The sequence below is a fragment of the Penaeus monodon genome, chromosome 28, assembly GCF_015228065.2.
Source record: "Penaeus monodon isolate SGIC_2016 chromosome 28, NSTDA_Pmon_1, whole genome shotgun sequence".
In the NCBI taxonomy this organism is placed as follows: Eukaryota; Metazoa; Arthropoda; class Malacostraca; order Decapoda; family Penaeidae; genus Penaeus; species Penaeus monodon.
In genome coordinates this window covers 18852880-18853097 of record NC_051413.1, presented here as the reverse complement: position 1 = coordinate 18853097, position 218 = coordinate 18852880, and positions in this window count along the sequence as shown.

The following is a 218-nucleotide window of genomic DNA, read 5'->3' as shown; positions in this document are numbered from 1 at the left end:
GCGTTGAAAGCTTGATATGAGATTTTTTTTTCAACTTCCTAATAACATGAAATGAGGAAGTTAATTACTGAAAAAAACAATAAGAGATTAATTGAATAAATGAAGTTTATGAAAATATTCCTGGCAGTTAATGATACTGAGCAGTGCTGAGGTGTTTATGTATCTAGTCATTTTAGCTTTGGATTTTACATGTTTGTGTCTTTGTGTTTTCGTGTGTG